The following is a 22,207-nucleotide window of genomic DNA, read 5'->3' on the forward strand; positions in this document are numbered from 1 at the left end:
GGGTAGGCGGTGGTGCTGGGGGGCGGCTGGGGGGGGGTGGCTGCGGGACCAGAGCCGGCGCAGCTGGTGCTTTGCAAGCCGCAGGGCCGGCTCTACGGGGATGGGCGGGGGGGGGGTTGTGGTGCTGGGGGCAACTGGGGGGGCGGTGATGCTGGGGGGCGGCTGGGGGGGGCGGCTGCAGGGCCGGAGCCGGCGCGGCTGGTGCTTTGCAAGCCGCGGGGCCGACTCTACTGGGATGCGCAGGGTGGATGGTGGTACTGGGGGGCAGCTGCAGGGCCGGAGCTGGCGCGGCTGGTGCTTTGCGAGCCGTAGGGCCGGCTCTCCACGGCAGCAGTGCTGGCGGGGCGGCTGTGGGCGGGGGCACGGCGGGCAGTTGACCTTCCATGGGCTGCGCCAGCTGCTGGTCTACGCAGTGCTGACCTGCACTGCCACCACCTCACCCTGCGCATCTACAGGCCATCCTGGAGCGCCTGGCTCACAACACCTGCCTCCGCCGCCCACCCCTGCGCAGTCCAGCCATGTAGATTTTTGGACAAGTGAGAAATCGAGATTGAATATTGATACTCTAGCTGCAGCACTTGCCGTAAAATTCAATATGAAGGATATTTCTTGTTCAGATATTTCCAATATATTGTTAGAAGATGATACATTGACAAAAAATATTCATTCAATGGAAAAGTACTCATTTAAATAATTAATAGGCATGTAAGCATAATTACAATATAAAATGTTATTGTTACAAATGTTTTTTATTATGCATATAGTGTATTCTGTATTATTGTTGCAATAAATACAATGTTTCTTTTATTTACGATATTTTTTTCTTAAATTTATTCGTGTCCTCCTTTTTGTTGTAAAAAAGTTGGTCACCTTACAAAAGGTGTTTTTAAATTATGGGTTCAAAAGGTAGAATATAAGTAATGCTAGTTCATAAATGCTCAAACTTCATCTCCAAGTAAGTTAAATGGAATTTGTGTAAAAAGTAATACACATGTTTTTGTTGTTGTAAATTGCAAAGTCGTGTCCGACCCATTGCGACCCCATGGACAACATTCCTCCAGGCCTTCTTGACAGGAATAATCCATGCCTGTTTTGTGGTGGGCTCTGAACCATTTGGGAAAGGTCTGAGACTTTTTTATTCTAATTAAACAATGCCTTATTTTAACATTAATTGCAAAAGATGAATGTTATTTCATAAGATGGATAAGCAGACCCACTGGAAGGCTCTGATGTTGCACCTTTTCCCCCAAATGGCTGCCCAGATGTTCACTTATATCAGCTGAGTAGGCATCATGGACTATGCTTTCTCTCCCATGATATTTTCTAGAATTTTTGCATTATTCAAAACTCAGAAGCAACAAATCATGAGCCGGACCAGGCACACTTGGAAATCGGAACTGAAAGGTAAGAATGCCAAAGTCAGTCATTTCTGCTGGAACAATTATTATTTTTTTCTCTTTTGATCCCCAGGAGAAAGCTGCTTACGGTAGAATTCTACAGCATAAAAGCAGCTGAAGGGAAGTTGAAAGTTCAGGAAGTTTCTTGATGCTTGCTCAGAGACACTGCCTCGTTGTCTTGCGTTCGGCTTAAAACTGATCTAATTTTTACAAACTTGAATTAAAAATGTGAGTGCTCTTTGTTGACAAGGACGGGACTTTTTTTCAGGGGAAATCTGCCAGCCAATGTTCAAGTTTTGGCAGTGGGAGAAAGAAGCATTAGCACCAATCTGCAAGTTGGACTCAATACGCTGTCAAAAATACAGTTTTCATAACTCCCTCCTGGCTAAATGCCAGAGGTGAAATTTTGTCTCTTTTTACAAAGGATCAAGGTGGGAAACTATGAAAAATCCATCTTAAACATGATAGGAAAATGTAGGGAATAGGAGATTCAAAGCTGTTCTCACAGCAAATAAAGTGGAATGTATAGTTTTAAGCCAAATTCATGGTAGATAAGAGGAACAGGGTTGCACTGAGGAATTTTTCCAAATCTACCTGGACATGTCAATGATAGAGTCTAGATCAGGGGTGGGCAGCTGTGGGCCCTTTATGACCTATAACCTTTGACTCCCAGAATTCCTGAGACAGCATGGTTCAGGTATCCTTCTGGGAGTTGAAGTCCACAGGTCGTAAAAGGTCTATAGTTGCCTATCCCTGATCTAGAGCCTCCTGCATACACTACCATTGAGTTGAAACTCCTGGTAATTAACTAAATTTACTGAGTATGAAATTTTAGAACTGACTGACATGCTAATTGTTGGACCAAACAAACTAATGCTAACTTAGAAGATGCCCAATATTAAATCATCTCCTTAGACCAGGGGTGTCAAACTGCTGGCCTGGCCGTGGCCTCTCACCCCAGCTCCAGCAATGAAAAAAAAGTTGTGATATGTCGCAACACATCACGTGACACGGCAACTTAGACACCCGTGCATTAGATTGTCTAGCTCAGTATTACATGCCTGAGGTAACATGCTGTGTTAAACCATGGCATGTCAAACAGTAAGTTCTTGAGAAGAACCTCAATTAACTTGGTTCACATAGCATGCTACACCTAAAATCAGATGATGGCTTAGCATGTTATATGAACTCAGTGACTGGTAAGAGTCTTAACTATTTGCAGTTGCTGTTTTTTTAATTGTGAGTCTTTCACTTCCTTTCATGGAAATACCAATAACTGAAACTTTCTGGGTACAAAGGTAGAAAGGTTGCAAATAATTTATATCCCCTCTGCATAAATCATTATTTCCATGTTTTGTGGTATTAACACAGAATACATCTGCCGTTTAGCAAGAGGCTCCCTAGAGATTTAAAAATTAGCTTCCATTACAAAATTCTTTATTGTGTACAATAAAGAATTGGGAGATATTTCCTTATCAAATGGGATTATTATTTTGACATAGCCCCTTAGGGACCAAACAGTGGCAGAAGTGTTTCATTTTCCATTCTAGCTATTTCATGATGACTATGATGGAACAAAAATAAATCTGCTTCAATTTCTAATAAAGTCTTCGGCTCTTATTATGGGCTCTTCATGGAATTATTAGAGCTTTCTCTATAGCAGGTCATCCAAATGAGTTATTCAGGATGTGGAGTGATGGATGGTTGTTTAAAGAGACTAGCAATAAACAGGACAAGAGACACATAGCCAAGCAGTGCACACACACATTCACATACTTTCTAGGCTTCAGTCTATGCATTTAGAGCTAAATGTAAGCTTCCTATGACACATCATCCATCTTTCCCTGAATGGCACACCAAGGATAGTGGGCCTATTCAAATCTGAACAAGCCATAATTGTTAAAGCTTATGAACACAATGAGGGTGAAAAGGGAAGAGTGGGTAGACCCACATGAAAGATTGATATGTGCTGCTACTTTTTGAGAAAAAGATGAATCACCAAAGAACGTTGGACTCTGCCAAGTACTGCCTAGCCTTTATGTCTCCAGTCAAAGGATGTCATCTCTAGGACAGGGGTCTTCAAACTTGGCCCTTTTATGACTTGTGGGCTTCAACTCCCAGAATTCCTCAGCCAGCATGCCTGGCTGAAGAATTCTGGGAATTGAAGTCCACAAGTCATAAAAGGGCCAAGTTTGAAGACTCCTGCTCTAGGAGATGATGAGGAACAACTATTAGAACACTTGTTTTTCCCAACCAAATTGGTTATCCAGAGTAATACTAACTGTTAACTGATGAAACTATTTTATACACGAGGTTCACAGATTACACTAAGCCATGAATTGGTTTAACCACAGTTTGTTGAACAAGTCAAAATGGCTGGATTCACATATTAAAAGCCAGTCACTCCCAGCCTAGGCAATTTCCAGACTGAGTGAACTTCAATTCCCAAAGTTGTCAGCAATGGCCAATATGCCTACAGGTTCACAGCTGTAGAGGGAATCCAACTTGAGGAAAGCTGTCCTAGACCATAACAGTCACTTACTAACCAGTCATAAGTCAAGGACTACCTGTAGTTGATTTCATACAGAAAATAGCTTTGAGGACATGCATTCAGCAAGCTTTTAAAAGAGCCCCAAAACAGCAGCTAAATCCACAGTGATGACTTTTCAGTCACAGAAAGTTTGAGATGCAATGATATGATCATTATGTCACACCACCTGGGACTTGTTTGTTATAGCCACCTGTGTAACCCCTGCTGATGTTTCCATTTGTTAATTATCACCAATCTGAACCATTTCAAATTAGGGAAGAATGGATGTTCTACTGGGGACACAGTAAAGCATATGAAATTCAGGAACAGTTTCTAGGTCATAAGATTATTTAATTATCTGTATCTACAGGCAAAGCCTTGCAAAGCTTTAAATAGCCTCCTGTTATTGGTAGCTAAAAAAGGCAGGTTTCATAGCAAAAGGGCTTCTTCCAGATCTCAATCAGCCCTCACCTGACTCCCTTTCCAAGTGAGGGAAGGCTAACAACTTTTACACACCTCAAGGCTACCTTTGGATGTTGTTGAAAGAAAGAGAAAAATACTACCGGTACTTTAACCCCACTACAGCTAGTCCTCAACTTATAACAGTTTGTTTAATGACTGTTCAAAGTTACAACGGCACTGAAAAATGTGACTTATGGCCATTTTTCACAGTTACGACCTTTGTAGCATCCCCATGATCCTATGATCAAAATTCAGATGCTTGGCAACCGGTTCCTATTGATGACTGTTGCTGTGTCCCGGGGTACGTGATCCCCTTTTGCAACTATCTGAGAAGCAAAGTCAATGGGGAAACCAGATTCATTTAAAAACCGAGTTACTAGCTTATCAGCTGCAATGATTCACTTAACAACTGTGGCAAGAATGGTCGTAAAAAAGGGCAGAGCTCACTCAACAAACGTCTCACTTAACAGCAGAAATGTTGGCCTCAATTGTGGTCATTTCATGGGCTTCCTGCTCCCTGTGTGCACTCTGAAGCAGATTGCAAGGCAAAGGCAAAACCAAGGAAGAGTAATAAAATGTCGTATTTTTAAGAACTGAGCCTTAGGTTTCTAATTTTTTTTTTTCATGTACAGAGAAGGCTGAAATTTGAGTCAGTATGCCCAAAGAAGTCTCTTAAAATGATTAAATAAAATAATGTCAGAGGGCTCACCCTATTTTAATGAATGAAAGCACCGGAACATTTGGACACGGAGTGGGGTATTGCAGTCATCCGAAAGAGCTAAATATTTGGAGAAGAGAAGCAAGATTGATCACTGGGGAAGTAAGGGAGTTAAGATGGCGTTTATTTGGGACATCTGGTCCTGGTTGGAAAGCTGAGAAATATCACATGTTCTGTGCAAAGAATTATTCAGGTGTTCAAATTCGTCAAAATGTAAGAGCCATACAGTTCTATATGTTTTTGTATTTGAAGTGTGGGAAAAATGGAAGTGACCTACTTGGGAATAGATCCCATTGAAATCATTGAAATCTCTTTCAGCAAAACATATACCTGAGCTGTAAGAGAAGTAGATCAGTGGTTCTCAACCTTTCTAATGCCGTGACCCCATAGTACAGTTCCCCATGTTGTGGTGACTCCCAAGTGGGTGTGGCCATCAATAAGAGGGAGTAGGACAGCTAGGGAAAAGGGGAAAAAATGGCGGACAGCGTGGTTTGGCGACCCCCGTGAAATGGTCATTTGACCCCAAATGGGGTCCCGACCCACAGGTAGAGAACCACTGAAGTAGAGCAATGCAATATGCCGTTACAATCCTCAATTTACAATCATAACTTGCTAAGTGAGACCGTTGTTAAGTGAGTTTTGCCCCAGAGTTTTTAAGAGCTGTTAAGTGAATCCCTGAGGCTGTTAAGTTAGTATTAAGTTGTTAAGTGGATCTGTCTTCCTCATTGACTTTGCTTGTCAAAAGGGGGGGTCACCTGACCCCAGGATACTGCAATCGTCATAAATGTGAGTCAGTTGCCAAGCATCTGAATTTTGATCATGTGACCATGGGGATGCTGCAATAGTCAAGTGTGAAAAACAATCACAAGTCACTTTTTTCAGTGCTGCTGCAACTTTGAACAGTCACTAAATGAACCTGTTGTTAAGTTGAGAACTGCCTGTACTTTGTAGTGCAACTTTTTCCTAATTTGGTGCCTAATTTGGTGCCCTCTAGATGTGTACAGACCAGAATTCTGGAACCTGAAGCCTTACACATTGGAGGGGGGGGGTATAAAACTGTAAAATATATAAAAAATAAAATAGAGCAGCACTGTCAATCTATCACTGCTCAGAGAAGACTCCTTACATACCTCTGTTCAAGCAGAAGGAGCATAGCATAACACCTCCTTACATAAAATACATTTCATTTGGAACATTTTCAGCTTCCCTGGAGCTTTTCTGACAATCACTGCCTTTTACTGCTGGAATTCTACACCACTGAAAGCCTTCCAATATGAGAGGCTGAGAGATCTTTGGGGTGGGGTGGGGGGGAATGCAAAATCATTGAAAACAGATAAGTATTTGCTGACTTTAATAAGAACGCAAGAGTATTTCAGTTAGTTTAAAATCCCATCAATGCGGTCTAATTAAGTGGGTTTAGTCACGAGCCTTCAAGAATGAGGAAAAACAATACACTTCTAGGAAAAAAAATTAATCTTTTTCCCCTCGCTTGTTTTCAATCGTAGAGATTCCTTTGAGAATGACACAAAAATTCTGGAAATCTGTTCTGATTCTATTTAAAGGACTACTGTTGCACAAGTGTTCACGTGACAGAGCAAAGGATAAAAAGACCACAAATGGGCTGAAATGCTGCTATAATTATTCATAGAAAAAGCCAAATGAACAGCATTTGGCTAAACCAGTGATTCTCAACCTGTGGGTCGGGACCCCATTTGGGGTCGAACGACCATTTCACGGGGGTCGCCAAACAACGCAGTCCGCCATTTTTTTCCCATTTCCTTAGCTGTGCTACTCCCTTTTATTCTATTGGCTTTTGAAAGCCAATAGAATAACTCTCTTGAATAGAGTCTAATTCTATTGGCTTTCAAAAGCCAATAGGAATTGTCCAGGCTGTCTCTGCCCTGCTGAGCCCGCCAAAAGTCCCATTCTGCAAACGGTGCTGCACCAGTTGAGTAGTCCTCAACTTACAACTGGTTGAGTAGTCCTCGGCTTACGACCGGTTGGGGGTTGCGGCATTAAAAAGGTTGAGAACCACTGGGCTAAACATTTGGATTGGTGAGCCTTTACCCAACTCTTGATGGGAATCGAGGGAGTTGAAATTTTAGCACACTTGGAGGTCACCATGGAGGGGAAGTCTGCACAATAGGAAGATAACACTCAGAATCAGGGGACAAAGAAAGGCATCTATCCAAGCATCACAAGTTCCAGCTGTGCATCATAACATTAAAAAAAATAAGTTGCTGAAATTCATCTGAAAAAATAGCATGGCACTTGCTTATGGTGACAACAATGAATAATTAAATATGCACCGTAAGTATGGCTGTTCCTAGTACCATAGCGTAAGTATGGGGTAAGTAGAAGCAGTAGGCCAAAATGCTTGCTCTGCACTTGTAGTATCTGCAACAATCAATAGATTCTTATCTCTGTTTCCTTGGTTTCTGAGCTGGTGTCATTCAAAGTACCTCCAATATACTTTTGTCCAAGACAGAGCATCCTCCAGATAGGAACTTATCAATTCAGAGACACAAGAAGACAAGAACATATGCCCCCAAATAAGTTTAGAATAATTTAGAAATAATGGATAACCAATTCCTCTCCCATGCCCACTCCCACCGTTGCCTAAGGTAGGAGAACAGAAAATCTAGCTTGTCTATTAGCACAATACACCTCTACTCATTTGGCCTAGGTAATTTGCCCACTCATTTCTCCAAAATGTTTAAGTTTGGCCTCCGGTCAACCAATCATCATTCCCATGACCTGCCCCCTTTTAAAAATTCAGTCATCTGAATCTTTGCATCATGTTAGACCAGTGTTTCCCAAACTTGACAATTTTAAGGCATGTGGACTTCAACTCCCAGAATTCCACAGCCAGCGTGGAATTGTCAAGTTTGGGAAACACTGTGTTAGACAATGACTTTACCTGTTCATAGGTTCAAAACTGTTAATAATTGCAAATACTGTATACAAATGTGAAAATAATGGTATTTGAGATGTGCAAGGAAAGCAGGCAATTTTAATCATCTGGAAGGGAAAGGTAAGGTAGACACCTCTCTGTCAATCCAATATGTACTCTATCATGATCAAAGGACATGCTTGATAAAATTAAATATTTGGATCTGTAGGTCACAAGAGAAAAAGAAAAAAATTATCTCTGCAGGTTTGTACCCATTTCCCCTGGCAAGGAACTCATCTGTGAAAACTTCTTATTTTAGAAGCCATGTAACTACAGTTTGTAGTTTCTTTTTTTCTTATGGGAAAAGGCCAGCTGAATGTAGAGATGACCAATCTAAGGAGGTATAATCACACAGTAGCAAACTTCTTTACAACGACAAGACCAGAAAGAAATAAGAAAGTTGGTCAGATTATTTCACAAAGCTCATGGCAAGCACACTTCTAAATTTTGAACGCTTATTTGAGAGCTTATTTACAAAATGGCTCTCAAGAGTTACCATGGGCCTATCACAAAACTCCCACCTTCCAAAAGAAAAAAAGAGGAGACTGCTTTGGGTCACATTCTCCAGCCTTCCAGGAAGTTCTCCATCTTCCTGACTCACCCTTCTTTTCCTTTCTGAGCAGCTATGCACATTTTTTGGGGGCAAAAAGCTCTGATTGCAGCCATCCATTATTTTTATTTTCTCAGAATACCTCTGGGACCGACTGGGGACCCAGGATTATTTTTTAAATAAAGATGAAGCCAGATGTTGATGCTGTGCAGGACACCAACTTTCCATTTAGTTTTGACAATTGATTGTTTATGTTTAAAGTATTTTAAAGTCAAGTGGGAAGGAAGGTCTGGGAGGCATTAGAAGTGTCCGCAAAAGATTGATGATAATGGGCACCATCTTGCCTACCCCAGCTCTAGGGAATCATTTCAAGAGTTGGGGACAATTTACATTTCCCCCCTGTGACGAAGAATACAGTACCGGAGGGTTTTTCCAGACTAGTCACTTTTGCATAAAACTCCATCTGTGGTTCTTGTTTTGCCACCAACTATTTTTTACTCTTCTTTGTGTTTAACTGACATTACTGTTTTCTTACTGATGACAGAAAGGCCATTCATTAAATATTCAGCAGACATATACCGCACATCCATCACACTTTTTTCCTTCTAGGATAAGCAACATTATTCAGAGCAGAGCACATTAGAAGTAAGAGTCAATGCTCTTCTGGCTAGCAAAATTAGCTTTAAGAATACAATTTTATTTTTTAAAAAGTGGATATTGTTTAAGTTGCTATGAATTGGATTACTTGTGAAAAAGGTCAAAAGTTTTTAAAATAAGTGAATGTTCCTCTAGAAATGCAAGTGCTTATATTTTGTTTTTAAATTAATTCATATAATTCATATACACCCAACTAATATAATTGCACTTTCATTTTTATAGCAAGTAAAAACCAGTTCAAATATAAAAGCTGGACTCAAAATCTGAACAAATCAAACTAAATCAGAGGAGAAGATCAGAATTTTTCTATACTACACAAAACCATTAAAGCCAAGCCAGGATTCTCAAAATACCAAAAGCACTATAAGGAATTTAAATATTTGAATTCTTGCTGTACTTTATAATAAGTGGTTGTTTGGATTTTTACAATCCAGATTTGGTAACCATATATTTAAGTAGCATAGACCTAGTAGTTGAGGCACCAAGCTAAAAACCAAGAGACTGTGAATTCTAATTCCAACTCAAGCCTGAAAGCCAGCTGGGTGACTATGAGCCTGACCCTCATTCTCAACCCAACCTACATCATAGGGCTGTTGCTGTGGAGAAAATAAGAGGAGAGAGTAATATTAGGTATATTCAATGCCTTGAGTTATTTATAAAAATAATACAGGCGGGATAAAAAATAACCTGAAAAATAATAACAATAATTAGAATCACTTATTAACCTGGATCAGAGGTAGATAAAATACAGTGACTTTGACAAATGTAATTGACAGTCTTCAGAGACTATTTTGGAAATGTTATTTCCAAGGCGTAGCCTGGATGAATATCAGATGGTTGCCTGCCACTGGTTCCTGACCCACTTCCATGCCAAGTGAATGAGACAAGGGGGCTTTGTGCAATGCACACAGCTGTTAGAGTTATTCAGATGTATAAAACTCCCTACAGTCACTAGAATATCTTTTTTGTGTGTATATTTGCAGCAGTGGCACTATTTCCTTGTTATATCTGATTTTTAAGATTCATAGGAATGAATTGTTTCCTGTTCTCCGCAACTTGTTTATGCTGCCCTTCAGGATTTATTATATTGTTAGTTGAATGTTTTAACTGCCCTTCCACCTTGAACTCAGTTAGTGGGGAATAAGATTTAGGATTATAGGTTGTTCCCAATTATAGGCCTCCTTGAAAAGTTGGTTGAAAATCAAGAACAAAAGTGTACAAAAATTAACAAGCCCACAGTTCCTCATAAGCAATTAAATCCAAAAAAGAGTAACAAATGAACTGTCAAGAAGCTTGATTTCCTAACATGCTTCAAAAATAATCATTATATTATTTATCAAGTATGCCTGGGACTTCTTATACCAGGCATGTCAAACTTGCGACGCCACGTGACATCGCGCAACATATCGGGCCGGTTTTGCCATTGGCTGGCAATGGGGTGGGCGCGGCTTCCATGTGACGCGTCCGGCCCATGGGCCGGCAGTTTGACACCCTGTCTTACACTGTTCCATCAGCAATGCTAGCGCCATTCCTTCCACAGACAAGACATTGAACGAGAGAGCATCTCTTCCCATGAAGACTCTCTACTGATCTAAGGACCGGATTTTCCTGAATCCTTGCTTGCAAAGTGGGCAAACTTTCATGGGCAGAAAAGGCTCTTTCCTGCAGACTATACAGGCAGAAGTAGGACAGGTGTGTTTATTCCTGTATCCCTGAATAACAGTAGCTCTCACGTTCCTGCTCACTCAGTTTCAAGATGGTTTTCCTCTATTACTGTATTCTTAATGAATGTAAAGAACAACCCCATAGATACCCTATTATTATTACTGTATTGTTACATTAGCCAGGACACTACAATGCTATTGCACAGTAGTAGTTTGGCTGCCAATTTACTAGCTCTGTTGTGGGACATGCTCACGCACTTCCCAAGGTGCATCCCAGGAGGGCAAGCTAGCTTTGCACCAGAGAGAAAGATGAATGGTTCTTCCTGTAGCATCATCCAAGGCCCCCTCCCTCCACAAGAGCCACCTCGCAAATCAGCATCACAACCAGGAAGGTTCAAAGCTGGCAGGAATCTAGCTGCCTGCATAAAGTACCAGCTTGTTTCCCCACCAAAGTGGTACCTATTTATCTACTTGCATACAGCATGCTTTTGAACTGCTAGGCAAGTAATCAGAGCTCACCCCGCCATGCAGTGCTAGGGATCGAACCTGCTGGAGCAGAGACCATCTCCAGCGTCATTAAGCCAGTGAGCCATCGCACCTCTTTAGATACACTACTGACTGGTAGTTATTGGGGGAGGGGACAGTTTCCTCTTGAATAAATCCAGGAGTTGATCACTTACTTCCCATTTATTGTGGGAAGATAGGGACACTAAGATTTTTATCTGTGTCAAACCTAAGCACCTTTATTGGCAACAGTAGGGAAGTGTTTGCCATTGCTTTTTTCTGGAGTTTTATTTTACTTCCAGGTTTAGCCAGCTGGCCTCCCATTTAAATAACAACAACTCCAGAGCCTACACAGTTGCACACTAGTTCAGAAAAGATTTAAAATGAAAGACACAATACTCATCATACCCCTCCCCCCCCCTTTCAAGTTAGTCTTGACTCTTGGCCAGTTTCTGGACCCTACAGTTTTTTTGGCAAGATTTTTGGAAGTGTTTTGCTTCCTAGGGCTGAGAGAAACGTGACTAGCCCAAAGTCACCCAACTGGCTTTGTGCTGATGGCAAGACTAGAACTCCTTAATGCCTTAACCACTGCACCAAACTGGCTCTTTCATGACACTGCTGATGAATAAATAAATATTACATTCCATCCAATGTTTGGTTAAGTGAAATTCTCTTCTCCCCTGAAGAAGTAAATTCATTTTATCTAACTGAGGGACAACTAAGAAAAAGAATTCAAGTGAAGCTGTTTGTCCAGCCTTGTCTGAAGCAAGCCTGTTCTGTCTATTCTGTGAAAGAGGCAGTAATTGATGAGGTTACAAAAAGCCGAAACAACCAAACATGATCCTTTCTCCTTTGTCCTGTCAGAGTTTATTTCTTCTCTTTTAAACATTCAGACTTCCTAACCAGGGCAACTTATCCAGTTTACATCCACACTTGTGTCTTCTCTGGAGTGCTCAAGTGTATATCCTCAGAAAGGTACAGAGGTTCCCATTAATTACTTAACAAGTAACTCAGATATTCCTGAGATCCAGACACTCTTTTTAAAATGAAGCTTTTTTGGAAGAGGATTCTTTAAAGAGTTCCCTCCATTTCCACTCAGGAATCAGAGAACAACTTGTTGGAAACCTTTCTTGTGCCATGACCAACACAACGTAGGTCAAGAAAGTACTGTACCCAAGGATAATCAAGAAGCTGACTTCATGAACATAAACAGCATATTAAGCTTTCTTCAACTCAAAACCCTCAATAGATGTGCTGAGACAAAACCGTCCCAAAAGGGAGCAGGTTATAAGAGTATTGGGACATGACCAGTGATGTCATTATGCTACCAGGATGGGCAAAGTCATAAGAGTTGGCTTTTTGGAGAGTTTGGAAGAAATTAAAGGAATCATAATATATATCAATTAAATGTAAGGTATCTTCTGTGTTTTGAACTCCTCCAAATAGAAGGAGTTTTAAATGGAAATGTTTTAAATGGATAGCTTAAATCTCTTCAACAGTTATACCTTTCCCCTTTTAATCCCTCCCAAATAAAACCCCAAATTTTGGTGCCAGAGTGCTTTAGTATCTGGGGGTGGGGGGGGGGCAGGATCCTGACAGCCACTTGAGTTTATATCCTTGTGCTGTGGTCCAATACACTTTAGGGAAACCTGGCAAGGACAATATTATTCTCAATCTTTACTCCATCTTGCAAATATCAAACCACAGGGAAGGAAAAAGATGAAATGCAAATAAAATATTAAGGCTTGTTCAATTCAAATGAAAGAAGTTATCTGCATTTGAATCACAGGTTACCTTTTCTTTAATAGGGCAGTGGGCATGATCTACCATTAGCAACAACAAAACTTAAGAACATAAGCAGTTCCCTGCTGGATCGGACCCCTGACCTACTTATTCCAGTGGGTCAATACAGCCAACTGCACAAGGAAGCCAGCTCATCAGTCTCCCAGCAGATGGCCTTCAGAAACAGCCACATTGCCATCAAGGCCAACAGTGGTTTGGGGTAATTTGCATGTTATCACATAAACACAATCATAGATTCTTTCACAGCTGTTTCACTATTAGTTTACACAACGATAATACTGAGTGTATCATCCACAGCTCTGTAACAATGCCTTATAACACTCTGACACTAAGAAACCTGTAGAAAAACTATTTCTATTCATTGCAATTTCAAAACAAAAAACAACCCCCCTGCACATTTCACAACTCTTGCAACCAAAGAAAATAAATTAAAGACCATCTCAGAGGGCAAAAACAACACATGGCTTCCTAGAATAAGTGAATGCATGCCAGGATCTTTGCGGCACATCTGTGCCAAATAACTTCTGAAAATTGTTTTTGCCTCTCGTATACTTAACTTTTGTTCATCCAATATCAAAAGGATTTTGTCACCTGAACTTTCAGATACATTTCCTCTTTGTTTACAGTGTACTTACCAAACTGGCAAATTCAACCTGCTGCTTAGATTTTTTGCTTTGAACTCAAGTTAAAAGCTTACAGCTGATGTTTTAAATCTGCTAAAGTTACCGACCACTGAGTCTAAATCTCATGACTTTTCATTTGACAGGATGGAAGATTTTAGCCCAAAAGATACAGTATTTAACCTACTCGGGAGTCTACTTTCGCCCTAAACTCCTCCTCTAAAGTCTGTTGCTCCAAGGGCAGAATTAGCACTAGTATTTTTACACTCTAGAAACCGACTGGATTTTCAGGCTACTGTTAAGCTATGATTGTTATGTCAGATTATGTCAGATTCTTTTGGCTCTTGGTCAAAAAATAAAAGCTACTTTAGTCTAGGTCAGGGGTAGGTAACCTTGGCTCTTTTATGACTCATGACCAACTCCCAGAATTCCTGAGCCAGCCATGCTGAGGGGAAAGGAAGAGATTTCCAAGCTAAGCCATGCTGGCTCAGGAATTCTGGGAGTCAAAGTCCACGAGTGATAAAAGAGCCAAGGTTGCCTACCCCTGATCTAGAAGTTAAGGTACCAGGCTAGAAACTAGGAGACAGTGAGTTCTAGCCCCTTTTAGGCATGAAGGACAGCTGTGGTACTTTGAACCAGTCCTTCTCTCAGCCCAACTCACTTCACAGGGTTGTTGTGGTGAAAATAGGAGGCAATAGTATTATGCAGGTTTGTCTAATTCAGAAATCCATTAACAGTATGTACACATTTACTTATAAATGTATTTATAAATTGGTTATTTATAAAAAATAAGAGTAGGAAAAAAAATCTAAAAAAAACCCCCAACCCAATGATGTAGTGTTGACCAAATCAGAAAAGACAGAAGTCAGAAAAATGGCATAGTGACTTGGACTACTATGTGAACAGCCCTGGGAAAATTCACTTGAATGGGTTATACACAAATTTGAAAAATAAATCTTTAAAAATTACATGTTTTTATGGCTGGGTTTATGCACTAAATCATAACAGAGTTTACTTGGTGTAAAATAGCCCTGTGGTTTGAAAACCATGGATTATGCTCAGAGTAGCAAGCAACTTTGGCTTATTCAACAAACATAGTTAAGCACCATAACTTGATGACATATGTAAACTCAGCCATTTTTATTGGAGAAAATGCTTGCGTGCCAGGATTCAGTTTTGTATGACCTACAAATAATAGTGTGAATATTGCTCTTGCTTAAAAGCTACTTTTAGAGATTAAATTTAAAATAACTTTAGTACAACTTTCCTCAACCTGCAAATTCAATCATCCCCAGCAAGCACAACCTGAAAAATGGTGAGCGGGCCCTGTGGGATTTGAAACAAAGCTAATCTAAGGGAGGTCAATTTGGTGAGAATTCTTTTGGTCAGTGAGCATTCTCAAAGGGCAGCACATCCACTCGGCTCAGTAGAGTTATTCCCAGGAATGGGATCTAAAATTATAACCCCAAGTGCATAGCAAAGAGTTGCATGCTTTGAGATGCAAGGCATAACTTTATCAGCACCCAAATATGATCATTTCAGCTCCTACTATTATGACAATGTAGTCACCACTGGGATGACAAATTCTTAGCCACACTAACCCATCATTTTTGAGGCATAGTTGCTAAATCTGGCACTACCCAATAAATCACAAGATGGGAAACAAAAACCAAACGAAACAACATCATGGTTGATATATTTTATGAATCTTGTTCTCCAAGAAAGGAGTTAGGAACTTTTTTCCAGTTCAGATCTGTAGATCCTAGAATGCAGCCACAGCAAAAATGGCTTTGCTAAAGCAGTGGAGACACAGGATTGAGTATGATCTCTTCAAAAACATAGCATTCTCTTCCCCGAGCTTGGGAAGTTCCCCAGGGAAACCAAACTGACTGGAAAAAATAATGTCAAGAAACCAAGATCAAGATAAGTAAGGGGCAAGGTCTGAATAATCAGGAGATTTAAACCAAGAGGCTTGAAAATTGGGACATGGCCACCAGCCAGATATTTCCCTCACTCATTGAAAAGAATTGCAGAAAATCTGGGGTATCATCAAATAATGGCTGAAAAATCCATTATTTGGGTATGGAAAGAAATAGCTAATAGACTCCAATAGAAAACAAGAATGTGTGAGTCACACAAAATCGACACTATGAATACTATGAATGCTTTCTTTGGACTATAATCCACTGGAGTCACAATCTTGTCAATGTTTAAATCATTATTAATTCCCTTGCCTATGCCCGGGAATAAATTCTTATACTTTTTCATATGTTCCCTTGCCTATGCCCTTTAAATTCTTATACTTTTTCACATGTTCTTATATCAGCTCAATATAAGAAAAAACTCAGTATAAGAAAAGAAGCTAGAAAACCATGCACTGCCAGTAAATACTCACAGGAATCAGAAGGAACAACAACTGAAGGAAGAGAGAAAAAGAAGAAAGACAATCAAGAACCACCAAAGAGGAAACTTGTTGAAACCAAGCAGGTTATTGGTGCTAAGTAAGTCATCCTGCTTCCATTTTTGCCAGCTCCTCTGGTTTTTCTTTTCATTACCTCTTCTTTCTATAAATACTAGACAACCTTGTCACCCACTGGGTCTTCTTTTGAGAGAAAGTTTGGTATGACCAAAATGAATTATACATTTTAGGCTGACCACATTTATTTTACCTCGATGCTGGACAGTCCCATGATCATCTAAAGCAGTGTTTCTCAACCTTTCTAATGCCGTGACCCCATAATACAGTTCCCCATGTTGTGGTGACCCCCAAGTGGGTGTGGCCACCAATAAGAGGGAGTAGGACAGCTAGGGAAAAGGGAAAAAAATGGCGGACAGCGTGGTTTGGCGACCCCCGTGAAATGGTCGTTCGACCCCAAATGGGGTCCCGACCTACAGGTTGAGAACCACTGATCTAAAGGAAGATTGTGTCACAAATAGGAAAATAATTGTAGTGGCAAACAAACAACAGGTAAGTCAATATTTACCTACACAAAACAGAATGCCTACAGGTAGGCACAAAAACAATGGGAACAGGACAGATTTCCGACTTCCTGCTGGCTTCCTGATTGACTTGGCTTCTGGGAAACCAGCAGGAAGTGTTGGAAGTTATGATCATGTGACTGCAGAAATGCTACAACACACACAACTTTGGAAACAAAACTGGGCTGAACACTGTAGAAATGTTGATTTTAGAGGAGTAACAGGTCCTGGATTTTTTACGCATTCTTTTAATTTACTGAATTTTAGGTGCCTTGATTCAAAGACTGTTGTGGTATAATGCCCTGGTTCAGTGGTTCTCAACCTTTGTAATGCCGTGACCCCCAACCAGTCGTAAGTCGAGGACTACTCAACCGGTCGTAAGTCGAGGACTACTCAACTGGTGCAGCACCGTTTGCAGAATGGGACTTTTGGTGGGCTCAGCAGGGCAGAGACAGCCTGGACAATTCCTATTGGCTTTGGAAAGCCAATAGAATTAGACTCTATTCAAGAGTCTATTCTATTGGCTTTCAAAAGCCAATAGAATAAAAGGGAGTAGCACAGCTAAGGAAAAGGGAAAAAAAATGGCGGACTACATTGTTTGGCGACCCCCGTAAAATGGTTGTTCAACCCCAAATGGGGTCCCGACCCACAGGTTGAGAACCACTGCCCTAGTTGGACTGAAGTGAGGGTGCAAACACAATGAAAATTTTAGTAGTACTGTATACAGGTAGTCTTCGACCTATGAGCACAACCAAGGCCAAAACTTCCGTTGCTAAGAAAGGCAGATATTGAGTGTTGCCCCATTTTATGACCTTTATGCCACAGTGGTTAAGCAAACCAAGTAAATGGTATGGCCATCAAATGAATCTGGCTTCCCCACTGACTTTGCTTGTTGGAAGCCAGCTGGTAAGCTTACAAGTGGTGATCACATGATCCTGGGCTAGTGCAACTGTCATAAATACATGCCAATTCTCAAATGGCCAAATTTTGATCACGTGACCATGAGGAGGCTGCAATGGACATAAGTGTGAAAAACAGTCATAATTCACTTTTTCAGTGCTAATTTTGAATGGTCATTCAATGAATGCTTGTAAGCTTGTTCAGATCCCCCTTTGCTTTACCAGACTTAAATCTCTGAGGCTCCCTGTTATTTTTCCCCCCATTACATCCATCTAGTTTCAACACAGGCTTCCTATACCTCAAGAACAAGCCGTACAGCTTTGCCGACCACTAGAAACACAGTTGTACGACTGATTGCTCAAATAGCAAAAAGGAACAAACATTGCAACAGTTTCAATAACTTTCCTAATGCCTGCAAGTTCAGAGCACTTCCCAAGCACTGTCTCAGACAAACTGCAGAAGTGGTGGTGAACATATGGCCACATGAAATGGCCTCAGCAGGAAACTGTCTTGTACCATGCCAGATCTGTGGTCCACCTGCATCCTCTGGGTAAGTTTGTACATTACTCTAAACTCTAATAAGAGTTGGAACCTTAAGTTAGAAGAAGTTGTGGGCCCAGCAGAGAAAGGGCGATGTCAGCTATGTAGGCAGGGCAAAATTCCCTCCCACCTTTTAGAGTTGGAAGAGGTGCCTTTGTTTTCAAAATGGAGTTATGGCACAATTTATGACAAGCACTTAGCTTTTCAACTTTTCTTCCCTCACAGTTGTACAAAACAGTACTACCAACAATAGCCAGGGACCATTGGGGCTACAAGTGACATAGTATTTGTGTGAATTCAGCTAACTCTGGCTTATTTAGCAAACTGTGTTTAAAACTGACCTAACTTAGCATAAAACTGACCTAACTTAGCATAAGGTTTCAGAAAGTAGCTTTTTTGGGGGGGAGGGGTCCTGCAGGATCAGGGGATGTCAAAGATTAAACCTGAAATTTTCTCCATGTGAAACAGGTAAAGGACCTTTGGTTACAGTTAGGAACATAACTTGATTGTTGCATCCTATAAGACATCAAACTAGAAATCAGGAGACTGTGAATTCTAGTCCCACTTTAGGCATGAAAGCCAACTGGGTGACTTTGGGTCAGTCATTCTCTCTCAGCCCAACCCACCTCATAAGGTTGTTGTTATGGGGGAAATAGGAGGAGGAAGGAATATTATGTATTTTGCTGCCTTGAGTTATCTATAAAAATAATAAAGGTGGGATAAAAATAAGCAACATCTGCTCAGAATAGCCATAAGAAGTTGGTTTTTAGAATTGGTCTGAAAAGACCAGGATGGCAGCAAGGAGTTTTTTTTAAAAAAAAACTTTGCTCCTATTAGTGATTCTATTATCAGCTATGATATTATACTAAAGAAGGAAGCAAACATAGGTATTTCTCATTGAAAGAAATGCTTGCATGCTGCAGACTTAAAGATCAAGAGGATCTTTAAAAGCAGCAACAAATCTCAGATAGTTCCAAATCACTAGAAAATCTAAGCCATCTTCAGATTAAACCAAACATCAAGAAACTCACAAATAGTGCAGGACAACTTGATCCTTTGGCACCCTTGCCGTACTCTTGCCTTTCATTTCAAGGCATTTCCTGTGCTGCATTTGAGGTTTGCTAAGCAGATAGTTGTGGTGTTAAAAATTGCAATGGCCCATTCACACATGAGCTCTGGCAAAAATATATTTATGAAACAAAAAGGTCCAGCAGAAATAAACTTAAGGTGGTATCTGAGATGCATTATGAGCTATGCCTTTTGGCATTTCCCATCTAGCACTCCTTCCTACCCCTTTTCCTTTTCTAGTCAACCTAATAAATCTGCCCGCTTTCTTTAAGAGTGGAGATGACATCAGAAAGGAAATCTTTACAAACTCTGAATGCAACAACCATGGCTTGGATCGGACTTGACCAGGTAACATTTAGACAGTGACTGGGATAGCTTATGAAGCAATAAACTAGCAAAAATGAAGATGTCAACCTGGGTGTATCCTCCAGTGCTTTGCTAGTTCATTCTCCCACCTACCCACCCACCCACTCACTGTGGATTAAGAGCAGCAACAAAATCACACACACCCCCGGTACTTAAAGCCACTCAGTGAACTTCACAGCGAAAGCACGGCACCTCCGACTAATACTGAAAGAGCGAGAGAGTCGCTTTGCAAAATAAATGCATACACAAATATATACTTTCTCCACCAGCAAGGGCTGTTTACAAGCGCTTCCGGAAAGGCTCCAGAGGGGAAATCAAGGCTCGCTGGGAATCCAAGAGGAGCCCGTAGAAGATCGGCCGGAGTTTGAGGGGCGGGGGAGAAGAGAGAATCGGCACGGGGCGCACAAGAGTTTAAATTGTTCCCCCCTCGGCAAAAGATCTCGACAAGAAGGGAAGCAGAGACCCAGCAATCCAGATACCACAGATCGCTAGTTTTGAGAAAACAAAACTCACCACCGCTGAGTTAATGCTTATTTGCTGCTGCTGCTGCACAAAACACACACACACACACACACACACACACACACACACACAATGTGAAAAAATACCAACCTAAACTTCTCCGCGCTCTTTCCTTCCGTCTGGAGCCATTCAGAGAGTGCTCCCGGCCAGGGCTCTCCCCCAGATGTTTATGGCAAGCCAGCGGGTTCGATGTTGTCAGCTGCCTGTTAACCCTTTCGGCCCACGGGGCAGGGCGAGAGGAAGGCGAGAGGAAGGCGAGCGAGCGCCCGACGGCCCCACCCCTCGGGAGCCCTTTCCAATCCCTTCTTCCTCCTCTCGCTCGGCCCGCTGCGTTTGGGGTCAGCCCAGGAAAAAAGGGAAGGGGCGGGGAGAGGCCGGGGAAGGGAGCCATCCACTTCTCCCCTGGCGGCGCTTTTGCGCGGGGCCGGCTCTGAGGCCGGCTCCCTACTTCCAAAGAGGGAACGGGAGGAAGCAACTCCCGTGCTGCAGCCGGGACCTTTCAGCCGGAGGGGCGGGGAGTTGTGCGCGGACTTTGCCAGCATCTCCTCTTCTATACTAGGAAAAGGAAGGATGGGCTTCTGAGCTTGCTCTGCCTTGGGACTCTCTGTCTGTCTCACACACACACGCTTTCCAGTACGCGGTCTGATTTCCAGCCACGTCGTCCCTCATTCCCGCCTTAAGGAGCAGGCCCAGTATGGGCGAGAAACGCTGTCCTACCCGAAACCATTGCCCTCACTCCGCCCTTTTCCCCCATGGCTGCTGCAACTGGAAAGTCGGCCCGTCGTTTTTGTTAGCGTCGCCGGCCTCCTGTCTGGAGCAACGCCGAATTGGGGTGGAAAGGCAGTCGCCTTTGCGAACACATCAGGAGCAAGATTGGAGTGGTGGCTTTGGAGAAGGAGTAGGTGACCGTTTCCAAACTGGCCTCAGAAAAGAGGATTACTAATACAGGTAGTCCTCGACTTACAAAAGTTCATTTAGTGACTGTTCAAAGTTACAACAGCACTGAAAAAAGTGACTTACGACCGTTGTTCACACTTACGACTATTGTGGCATACCCATGGTTAGTCACATGATCAAAATTCAGCAGCTTGGCAACTGGTTATATTTATGATGGTTGCAATGTCCTGGGGTCATGTGATCCCCTTTTGTGACCTACTGACAAAGTCAAGGGCAAGCAAGATTCACTTAACAATAAGGTGACCAACTTTTTTACAACAAAAAGGAGGACACGAATAAATTTTAAGAAAAAAATATGTAAATAAAAGAAACATTGTATTTATTGCAACAATAATACAGAATACACTATAATATGATAAATGCATAATAAAAAACATTTGTAACAATAACATTTTATATTGTAATTATGCTTGCATGCCTATTAATTATTTAAATGAGTACTTTTCCATTGAATGAATATTTTTTGTCAATGTATCATCTTCTAACAATATATTGGAAATATCTGAAAAAGAAATATCCTTCATATTGAATTTTATGGCAAGTGCTGCAGCTAGAGTATCAATATTCAATCTCGATTTCTCACTTGTCCAAAAATCTACACGGCTGGACTGCACGGGGGTGGGCGGCGGAGGCAGGTGTTGTGAGCCAGGCGCTCCAGGATGGCCATGTAGATGCGCAGGGTGAGGTGGTGGCAGTGCAGGTCAGCACTGCGTAGACCACCAGCTGGCGCAGCCCATGGAAGGTCAACTGCCCGCCGCGCCCCCGCCCACAGCCGCCCCGCCAGCACTGCTGCCCTGCCGTGGAGAGCCGGCCCTACAGCTCGCAAAGCACCAGCCGCGCCAGCTCCGGCCCTGCAGCCCCCCCAGCACCACCGCCCCCCCTGCCCATCCCCGTAGAGCCGGCCCCGCGGCTTGCAAAGCACCAGCCGCGCCGGCTCTGGCCCTGCAGCCGCCCCCCAGCTGCTGGGGCAGCACCAAGCCATCCACCCTGGGGCAGCACCACCATCCACCCTGCGCA

General features: G+C 42.0%; 1 protein-coding gene across 3 annotated transcripts in view; it reads right to left on the bottom strand.

Annotated features, from left to right (window-relative positions):
- Window positions 1–20,769, bottom strand: part of WIPF1 (WAS/WASL interacting protein family member 1) — a 74,412-nt gene extending 53,643 nt beyond the window's left edge. The window contains exon 1 of one of the 3 annotated variants that reach the window (XM_039339306.1): window positions 20,324–20,769. The gene's annotated coding sequence lies outside the window, so the exon portion shown is untranslated. Of the gene's footprint in view, window positions 1–13,873; window positions 14,146–20,323 lie in introns of those variants that run through there. The other 2 variants (XM_039339301.1, XM_039339304.1) reach the window with 2 other exon arrangements.
- Between the last annotated feature and the right edge of the window lie 1,438 nt (window positions 20,770–22,207).

Source organism: Crotalus tigris, unplaced genomic scaffold (assembly GCF_016545835.1).
Source record: "Crotalus tigris isolate CLP2741 ecotype Arizona unplaced genomic scaffold, ASM1654583v1 scf7180000017733.2605024, whole genome shotgun sequence".
Taxonomy (NCBI): domain Eukaryota; kingdom Metazoa; phylum Chordata; class Lepidosauria; order Squamata; family Viperidae; genus Crotalus; species Crotalus tigris.